Consider the following 9,246-nt stretch of genomic DNA (forward strand, 5'->3'; position numbering starts at 1 on the left):
ATCCCCAACTTGAAACTCCAACTCGGACCGTCGCCTATCAGTATAACTCTTCTGACGGCTCTATGTTGTCTTTAACCTTTGCCTGACATGCTGAATAAACTCTGTCTTCTGGAGTACCACCTCAGTCCTCCCCATGACCCTATGGCTGAACTCTCCCATACATACTGGAGTTCGACACTTCCTCCCATATAGCAGCTCATACGGTGGTACACCAATGCTGGAATGATAGTTATTGTTATACGAGAACTCAGCTAAAGGGAGGTAGGAGTCCCAGCTCCCCCAAATCAAACGCAATCCCTCAACATATCCTTGAACGTCTGGATAGTCTGCTCGCTCTGCCTATCTGACTGCGGGTGATAAGCAGTGTATAAGTGCAATCTAGTACCCAACTCCTCATGAAACCTTTGCCAAAATCGGGAAGTGAATCAGACATCTTAATAAGATACAATGGAAAACGGCACACCGTAGCGAGCAGAGATCTCGCGCACATAAACATCGGACAATCTCTCAGCCAAAGAACTCTCCTGAATAGCAAGGAAATGGGCACTCTTGGTCAGGCGGTCAACAATCACCCAAATGGCGTCAAATCCTTTAGCCGTCCTCGACAACTTTGTGATGAAATTCATGGTAATATGTTTTCATTTCCACATAGGAAGCTCCAAGGGCTACAACTTGTTGTGCGGTCTTTGGTGCTCGACTTTGACCTTCAAACATGTCAAACATCTCTCCATATGCCAAGATGTGTGTGTGTGTATATATATATATATATATATATATATATATATATATATATATATATTCATGCAAGGCCACCGGTAACTAAGCCTCAAGTCTCGATACAACTTCGTGGCTCTGGGGTGAATCGAGAACCTAGACTTATGCACCTCCTCTAGCAATGCCTATCAGACTCCTCCAGAAAATGGACCCCAAACTCACCCTCACTGGGTAAATACTCAATAGACTATCGATGGAGAATCTATCAAATTGGCCCCTGATCTTCTATTTCTTCCAGTTCTCCCTCTTGATTCCCTCGGCCCGAGCCTCCCTGATCAAATCCAGAAGCGGTGAAACGACGGTCATCCCCGGGTGATAAAGAATCTCACAATCATAATCCTTGACCACGTTAAGCCATCTATTCTGCTTCAGATTTAGATTCGGATGATCCATAAGATATCTCAGGCTCTTGTGATCCGTGTAGATGATACAACATACCCATAAATATAGTGTCGCCAAATTTTGAGAGCAAACACCACTACCCCCAACTCCAAGTCGTGTGTCGGATACCTGACCCCATTAGGCTTCAACTACTTATAGCATACTCAATTACTCTACCCCGTTGCATGAGCACCTCCCCCAAACGTGTGATCGAAGCATCACAATATACCAAAAATATCATCAACACCCTCTGGAAGGGTCAATACCGGGGCCTCACATAATCTCTGCCTCAGAGTCTCGAATGCAGCCTGCTACTCAGGCCCCCAATGGAAATATACACTCTTTTTCGTCAACCGTGTAAGAGGAACAACAATCTTGGAGAAAGCCTGGATAAACCTCTGATAGTAACCTGCCAACCCAAGAAAACTTCAGATCTCAGATGAAGACTTTGGGATCTCCCAATGCATAACCGCCTCAATTTTGGCCGGATCAACCAAAATCTCGTTCTGATTAACGAGGTGCCCTAAGAATTGGACCTCTCGTAACGAAAACTCACACTTTGAGAACTTGACATATAGCTTCTCCTTCCTCAACATTCCAAGTAACTCTCGTAGATGCTCCTCGTGCTGCTCCCTCGTCTTGGAGTAGACCAGAATATCATCATTGAACACAGTGAGTGATCGATCGAGCATCGGCCGACATATACCCGATTCATCAAATTCATGAATGTTGCAGGTGCATTGGTGAGCCTAAACGATATCACCAGAACTCATAGTGCCCATATCAAGTCCGGAAAGCTGTCTTCTCCACATCCTCCTCTTTGACCCTCATCTGGTGGTATCTCGACCTCAAATCAATCTTGTAAAACCAAGATGAACCCTACAGTTGGTCGAAAAGATCACCAATACTCATAAATGGGTAACGGTTCTTCACTGTCAACTTATTCAACTCCCAATAGTCTATGCACATCCGATGAGAACCGTCAGTCTTCATAAATAAAATAGGTGCTCCCCAGGGTGAATTGCTCGGTCGAGTAAATTGCTTGCCCGACAGCTCCTGGAGCTAAGAGGACAACTCATGCATCTCTAATGGTGCGAGGCGATAAGGCGCCTTAGAAATCGGGGACGAACCTGTGATCAAATCAATCCTAAACTCCACCTGCCTTACGGGAGGCACACGGGGTAAATCCTCTGGAAAAACATCTGGAAACTCCCTAACCACTGGCACATCCAGGACTGACTATTTTCCCTCAGCTCGAGTGCCAACCACATATGCGAGATAACCTGAACATCCATGTTGGAGGTATTGTCTAGCCCTGACAGTCGAACAAACAGCTGAACTAACCATGGTACCCTCGCCATAAATGGTTAGTTCTCCCTCACTTGAGGTTCGAACCACCACAAGTTGCCTCTTGCAATCAATCAAGGCTCCGAATCTGCCCAACCAATCCATCCCCACGATCATGCATACATCCCTTATAAGGATGGGAATCAGGTCAATCGGGTAAGGCACCCCGAATATCTCCAACGTACAACCATGAAAAATGCTCGAAGCAGAAACCTTGTGTTCGTTGGTAATGAAAACCTACAACGGACACTCCAACTCTCCAAGGATCATATCAAAATCCATACTGAAAGACTAAGACACAAAAGACCGACTCGCATCTGAGTCGAAAAACACAAGAGCATGTAATGAATTCACTAAGAATGTATCAGTAATGACGTCAGGTGTCGCCCCGACCTCCTCTACAGTCAGCTGGAATGCACGTCCCATTGCCTTCGGGGCCTCAGCCCTCCCCTGACGGCCATTGGTGATCCGAAGAGTAGTAGAAGTCGGTGCCTGCACAGGCCTAGCAGCAAGCAATTGACATGAGGCTGTTGTTGCTACTGTCAACAATCTCTAGCAAAATGGCCCTCATTGCCACATTTGTGGCATCCAGTCACTGAATGACAAACTCCATCATACATCTTCCCGCACTTGCCACAAGTGTGGCCTCTCTGTCCTCCGGATCGAGAATCAGCAGGCTTGAACCGCTTAGTTTTTGGATGAGTCTGAACTGGGGCCTACCTTTTCTCCTTTGCCTGCAACTCAATCTCAATCTCTCTTCTCCGTGCAAATGATTGCAATTCTGAAAGGGACCGATACTACTGATTCGATACAAACTCCTAAATCTTGGTCTTGAGCATACTCAAGTATCGTGACATCTGAACCTGCTCTGAAGCAGCATACTCGGGGCAAAAAAAGGCTCTCTCAGTAAACATCTTGGTGATCTTCCTCATCGATTTTGTCGTCTATTTCAACGACATATACTCCTGGGCTAACCTCTCCCTCTCAACTAGCGGAACGTACTCAACACAAAACATCTCAGTGAACTGCTCCCATGTCACCACAGCCCACTCTGCAATGTAAAGACCCTGAGTGGCAAACTTCCACCAATCCTTCGACCCGTGCAAACTTCACCTTTTGATTCTCCGGACATGAAACTTTATGACAATTATGATAAGTGAATATTTGGCCAACCATCAGTCGCTTACCTTGGCCATGTGGTATCTTAATCTAAGATTGCACCTGGATCAAGATAAGGTGGTGACTATTCTTAGTAGAATGTAGCCAAAAATGGTAAGAGAATAACACGAGTTTTTGGGTTTGGAAGAGTAGTATCAGAGGTTCATTGTAGGGTATGGAAACCGTAGCAGCACCCTTGACAAAGTTGTTAAAAAAAGGAAATTTAAGCAGTTAGAGACAGACAAGACAGATGGTGTAACATTTGATCAACTGAAATAGATTATGACAATTGCTCCTATCCTCATGATGCCAAATTTCTCTCAAGTGTTTGCATTGGAAATCGATGTATCCGGTTTTGGAGTTGGGAACACACACCCGATTGTGTATTTCAGCCAAGTCTTGGGCAGTCGGTTGAAGCTAAAACCCATCTACGAGAGAGAACTTGATGGGTTATTCGAAAAATGACTTGATGGGTTAAGCCAAAAAATTACTTAATGTACCAAGATGCTAACTCTTTACCTATTTACCCTTCTTCTCTTACCTCTCATGTTGAAATTGATGAATACTGTTAAAAAAATTGGAATACAAGGCTAAAATTATCATTTAGGCTCGTTCAAACAGTTTATTCAGTATAGAAAAAAAACTTTATATACAACACTTTATCTTATCAACACGAAATTTAATAGGGGAAAAAATAGAAATAACCGTAACTCTTGTCTCCATTAAGTCAAAATCAAAGAATTCACATCAAAGAAATTAAAAGGCATGACGTACATATGTTTTCTAGAAGGTGTTGATAGCGAAAAAATTCCTTCCAAAAATCATATTTATAAAACTAATGACATAAAAGATTAAATGACAATCTATCCGGAAATATTATTAGCAACAAATTGACTTTTGTGATCGAGTCTCCATGCTCAACATCTTCAAGGATATCTTTTGCAAATAATCAGACTACAAACCAAATTAATTTTTTTTTTTAAAAAAAAAAAGCCCCAAAGTAGCTGCTAAAAAAATAACGTTTCATAAAAACTAGCTAGCTAATACGTTAGCCAGACGATATAAAATGACATAACTAAATAGCTTTTAAAAAAGCTAGCTTATAAGCTACTTTTTGTCTTACCAAACATCAACTTAAAAATAATATGCATACTATCTCTAGGCTTTAACCCTACAAAACTCATATTTATAAAACTGATGACATAAAGATTAAATGCGACTTTATTTGAAAATACCACACTATTAGCAGCTATCATGGGATTGTGTCATCTATTTTCCAAGGTCTGCGTCTTCAATGATATATTGCACAAATAATCAGACTGCAAACCAAAAAATTGAAAAGATTTAGGTCCCAAAGTATCATACCACATATCACAAACATGATATCACATCATTCATCTATTTAATTGAAACTCCTTCCATAATGTCCACTAACAATCAGCAAAAACTACAAAAACAAACAACATGAGCAAATAGAGCACAAAACAAACCGGGCTTGTCGCAACAGTAAAAATCTTCTCTTCAAACCTCACAATTATTTTCTCAACTTCTTTTAGTGCCTCATGTCCAGAGAGGGTGGTGTAATGCCTCTTCATCGCAGTCATTCTACATAACATTAACATAACATGGATCAGTGAGAAGATGTAGTAGATATTTAGAAGATATTTTAGGTAAAAAAATCATGATCGATGAATAGATAAATTAAGAAGGTTAGCATGATCAAATGCTTAAAGCACACAAAATTAAGAAATTTAAGATGAGGATGTAAATAGTAAATGGTAAATACACATATCCTGTTCACCATCCTTCGACGTGAAGCTGCTTTCACCTGAGACCTCCAATTACCAGATTCCAGAGACATCAAATTGCTCGTATCCATATCCTAATCGATAAAATAGAACTGCATTTATAACAATCAGAAATTATCGAATAATATTTACAGAAGAAAAAGTTGCAGTAAAAATTACGTAGATGTTTCAAATTTACCAATCTACAAGTCGTACGCTTAAATTCCTGTATGAATGTGTTAAAAGAGGATCAGCGATTAAATAGCGTACATACCAGACGGATGCCTAATTCTTGGAGATAGGGTTTTGGTACTCAGCGCATATCAATAAAATAGACGTCGTCGTTCTTTCGTCCTCTCTATCTGAAACTCAAATTCCAACAATTCAAAAGTAAATAATCGAGTATAACAAGAGATTGAATCGAGTTGCGTGTAATCGGGCGGGGCGCTAGAAAGAGTCAACATGCATTAGTATATGTCAAACCTGACTTTAAATATTAGATTTGTTATGCCTTTTTTCCTTTATCCCCTTCTTTATTGCAACAGAAAATGTTGTTTCTTTAGTATTTGGTTGGGTGAAATTCAGGGTAGTTTTGATAATTGTAAATGGGAAGATTGGTGTGATTCCCTTCTGTAATTTGTTTCTGTAATTTGTTTGCTTCCACCCTTTTCCTTTTTGGGAGTGGGCTTTTAATAATATTTCCGCTGTTTAAAAAAAAATCATTTAAAATATTGAATTCTTGAAGCTCTTGTATCAATTTCTCAATTCCCTTTCCATTCATGCCCTTTAGGTACCACTCAAAATTACATGCTTAATTTTGGTTTGTTGAATAAATCGCACTTTCATTTATACCACGTTAGGTTAAAATCCGTGGAATACACGAGTGTTAATTTTAAATAGAATTAAAAAATCAATTATATAAAATAATATATCATTAATTTAGAAAACTTATGAATTATATTGTATTTTTTTTATTAACTTTATAATTTATAAGTATTTAATAAGTATGTAAGTCCAACTATTTGATAAAAGTCATGAGTTTGTATAATGCAGCATACATTTGAGTAAAGAGAAATAAACAAAAAAAATCATTAAAATTGAATTGCTATAAAACAAACAAAACATTTAGGTAATGTAATTAACATAAAAAAAACACAATACATATTTATAGATAAATTAATTAATATGATGGATGAAGTGTGGTTTACTAAAAATGACTAAAAGTATGTTTATCTTAAATTGATATACTATTGATAAAATAAAATATAAACAAATAAAATTTATATTAAACACAATTAATATTTGCAAGATATAAACCCAAGAAAATAAATATAATTTTTTTATTATTTAAGTAGAAATTAGTTAATTATTTATAGACTTTGACGAACACATGATATGATTTTTAACATGAAATAAATATTAATTTTAAAAAGCATTGATACAAAATAAAAAGTTCATAAATTTTTGTTAAAAATTCAATTTAAATGTAATAGTTATTTGTAAATTTGTAGTATTATGTTGCTCAGTACGTTTCAAGAAATGGGCCGCCTAAATCATATACCTAAATTCCACTAAATGGGTCGACCCTAAACCACATACCCTAATTATACGGATGAATCCTCCATTTATTCTATCCAACAATCCGATGTCCTAATCGATCCCTATTTGATCGAGTTTCATAACCGGATGATTATGAACGAATCATATCGACGGTGAATCTCCGATGGCGATCTTCCGATTATGTCAGACACCGACGAGTTTCAGAGTTCAGACATTGTTAGTCTTATGTGGTTGTACGACGGCCTCTCATCGGTGTTGCATCTGGAAATGAGAAATTACGTTTAGTCGTTTGGTTTCCGGTTGATTGCAATAGGACGATAGTTGATGTTAAGTTTCCGACACCTGATTGAGTTCGTTAGAAAGATGACAGGGTATGGGCTCGCGGATCCAGTGAACAGAAAACAATATTTTGATTACTCAAGGATTCAACATACGATTGATACTGAGGTAAGCCTTTACACTATCAAATAGTTGGTGTTCAATACAATATACTAATTCTTATGAACTTGACACAAAAATAGGAACGCATATTCTCAATATTCATTGAATAAACGACAATGAAAGAACTAGTAACACATTCAATTTATACACATTACATGGACCATTTTTATAATTAATATAGCTATTTTGAGAAAAATGTACTTATCTGCAATTATAGTTTATGTGGTTGTACGACGGCCTCTCATCGGTGTTGCATCTGGAAATGAGAAATTACGTTTAGTCGTTTGGTTTCCGGTTGATTGCAATAGGACGATAGTTGATGTTAAGTTTCCGACACCTGATTGAGTTCGTTAGAAAGATGACAGGGTATGGGCTCGCGGATCCAATGAACAGAAAACAATATTTTGATTACTCAAGGATTCAACATACGATTGATACTGAGGTAAGCCTTTACACTATCAAATAGTTGGTGTTCAATACAATATACTAATTCTTATGAACTTGACACAAAAATAGGAACGCATATTCTCAATATTCATTGAATAAACGACAATGAAAGAACTAGTAACACATTCAATTTATACACATTACATGGACCATTTTTATAATTAATATAGCTATTTTGAGAAAAATGTACTTATCTGCAATTATAGTTTATGTGGTTGTACGACGGCCTCTCATCGGTGTTGCATCTGGAAATGAGAAATTACGTTTAGTCGTTTGGTTTCCGGTTGATTGCAATAGGACGATAGTTGATGTTAAGTTTCCGACACCTGATTGAGTTCGTTAGAAAGATGACAGGGTATGGGCTCGCGGATCCAGTGAACAGAAAACAATATTTTGATTACTCAAGGATTCAACATACGATTGATACTGAGGTAAGCCTTTACACTATCAAATAGTTGGTGTTCAATACAATATACTAATTCTTATGAACTTGACACAAAAATAGGAACGCATATTCTCAATATTCATTGAATAAACGACAATGAAAGAACTAGTAACACATTCAATTTATACACGTTACATGGACCATTTTTATAATTAATATAGCTATTTTGAGAAAAATGTACTTATCTGCAATTATAGTTTAACGAGAACGATCTTTTTTTTGAATTTATATTTTGCAGTGAGCATTTATAGGGACCATTTATGTATTTAATAATCCTTCCTGTTATATGAATATGTAGTTACTTTCAGAAAAGCATAGGAAGATAACTAAATATGACAAAATCCTAAAAAAGACAATAATGCCCTTTAGTTTAGTTTTACACCAAAACTTCAAATAATCACACTGAATTCTGCTATCCCTTGCCTACAAATGTCATGATAATTCATACATACTTGAATAAACCTATCACAATTGACAATAATTATAAAAAAGACCAATTTGCCCTTTGACTTTTTTACAAATGCCATCATAACCCGAATGAATATTGCTGCAATTATCATGAAAAATACCAACTTGCCCTTTGACTACGTTGATTCTTAAAAAAATTACAACAATCATTTATTTCCTTACAGCAATGATATCGATTATATAAAAAATTACAACAATCATTTCTCATTTGATGCTATCTCATCTGTATAACATAACATTATACATAACATGTACATGTATGGATGCTATCTCATCATGGTAGAGACTATTGCTTTTGTTTTTTTTATAAGTAACTAAACATATAAACACGAAATATAGTTCAAATAAGCAGATTCAAATTACATGAATTTGTTTATAGTTCAAAAAAAGAATGAAAAATAGCAGGACATTATCAGAATTTCCATATTTGCATGTGTT

At 37.1% G+C, this 9,246-nt stretch overlaps 1 long non-coding RNA gene across 2 annotated transcripts; it reads right to left on the reverse strand.

Annotated features, from left to right (window-relative positions):
* Nucleotides 1-4,675: 4,675 nt before the first annotated feature.
* LOC145116906 (uncharacterized) lies at nt 4,676-6,116 on the reverse strand. Of its 2 annotated transcripts, XR_013712374.1 has the most exons (5): nt 5,931-6,116; nt 5,722-5,809; nt 5,447-5,560; nt 5,151-5,265; nt 4,676-4,979 (listed from the first exon to the last, which is right to left on the reverse strand). It is a non-coding gene; the product is annotated as an uncharacterized LOC145116906 (long non-coding RNA). The 2 variants fall into 2 exon arrangements; XR_013712373.1 differs by lacking the exon at nt 5,931-6,116 and having other exon boundaries at nt 4,678-4,979; nt 5,722-5,920.
* Nucleotides 6,117-9,246: the final 3,130 nt, after the last annotated feature.

This window comes from Lactuca virosa, chromosome 5 (assembly GCF_052849685.1).
Source record: "Lactuca virosa cultivar CGN04683 chromosome 5, Lactuca_virosa_CGN04683_v6, whole genome shotgun sequence".
Classification (NCBI taxonomy): Eukaryota; Viridiplantae; Streptophyta; class Magnoliopsida; order Asterales; family Asteraceae; genus Lactuca; species Lactuca virosa.